This window comes from Pteropus alecto, unplaced genomic scaffold, assembly GCF_000325575.1.
Source record: "Pteropus alecto unplaced genomic scaffold, ASM32557v1 scaffold10, whole genome shotgun sequence".
Classification (NCBI taxonomy): Eukaryota; Metazoa; Chordata; class Mammalia; order Chiroptera; family Pteropodidae; genus Pteropus; species Pteropus alecto.
The window spans coordinates 8,200,588-8,202,425 of NW_006431210.1; positions in this window are offsets into that span (position 1 = coordinate 8,200,588).

Here is a 1,838-nt window from a genome sequence, read left to right on the forward strand (position 1 = left end):
TACATACCTGCAAGAATAACTAAAATAAAAATTAGTGACAATGGCCAATGATGGCAAGGATATGGAGAAACTGGATCATTCATGTAGTCCTGGTAGTAATTTAAAATAGTATAACCAATCTAAAACACAGTTTGGCAATTTCTTACAAAACTAAACATGCAAATACCATATGACTCAGCAATTGCACTCCTGGGCATTCCCCTCACAGAAATGAACACTTATGTCTTCTCAGAAATGTGTATATGTTTGTTAAAACCAGCTATACTTATAAGAGCTAAAAATTGGAAACAAAATAAATGTCCCCCAACACATGAGTGTTTAAATACCTGTACTGTGGAATGCTACTTGTCAATATAGAAGAATAAACAAACTCTTGATGCACACAGCACGGATAGAACTCAAAAGGTCACAAACTATATTATTTTATTTATGTAACTTTCTTATAACACCAAAATTTCAGAGATGGAAAAGAGATAAAAGGTTATCAGAGGATAGAGATGCTAGGAAGAGGAATGTGGGTGGAACTTAAAGGGTTAACAGGAGGGAGGTCTTTGTAGTGATGGAACAGTTTGAATCCTGCTTTTTAAGAACTACATATTTTTAAGAACCATATATCATAAGTAGTTTTTAACATTACACAGGATAAAATGACTTAGAACTGTGCACACATCATACCAATATAAAATTCCTCGTTTTGATATTGCTCTATAGTTATACAAGATGTAATGATTTAGGGAAAGTGACAGAAAAGTACATAGAACTTCTGTGTACTGTCTTTGCAACTTCCTATGAATTCCTATTTACTTCAAAAAAATATTTTAAGTGCTTCAGTTTGGATATTGTAGCAAGAGTTTTATGAATCTTCTTTAAATAGCTGATACCTGTGCTTCAAGTAACTTGGTTCTGGATATTCTAAACATGACCACTAGAAATAAACATTTTTACATATATATGTTAACATTTTACACTTCATGTATAAATATTTGTGTGCATGTATTTGCATGTATTTTAATATTTCTGCAGTAGTGTGTGCACAAAATTCCTAGACTATTCTTTTCCAGATTATGGTTATGTCATGTCTTAAAGTGTATTATTTTATATAGCAATATGTGTACCTATGACTTCTTATATAGGCATTCACACATGCACGCCTATTACTAGTAAATAGTGGTCATATATTATATATTATAATATCCGAGGGTTTTTTTAACTGAACAAATGGAAATGAGTTTAGGTACATAAAAATATATTTTAATGTTCCTTTAGGAAATCAGTAAATGTTTATGATAACATATATTTAGTAGAATTAATGCTCTATTTTAATTTCTTTATTTTATTTTTAATTTTTAACTATGATTAAATACATATAACATAAACTTTACCATCTAATCTTTTTTATATGTACAATTTGAAATTAATCCTTTTAAATGATCTTTTTATTATATTTAACATTGACACAAAGGTGACAGAAAGTATTATCAGATTCTACAGTCTGAAATGGATTTTTCTCATTAATAATAATAACTTTCTAGAATTAAAGAACTTTTTAAAGGGGACCTACAGGTAGAAAAGTTATAAATAACAAAAGAAGACATTCTCCTGTAGATAGAGCTATTTTTTTGTTTGTCCATAAGAGAGGGATTTACATAAATTCAAAAAACAAAATTTCAGGTAAGAACAGAGACTCAGGAAAGAAAACAACAGAAATAAACAGTTACAGCAAAGCACTGACCTTCTACTCTCTTACCCCAAGAAACCTGACATCCTCACTGTAAACCTTTGCAAGACAAAATAGTCCCCTCATAGATAAATATGATCAGTCTATATACAGTTTTAAG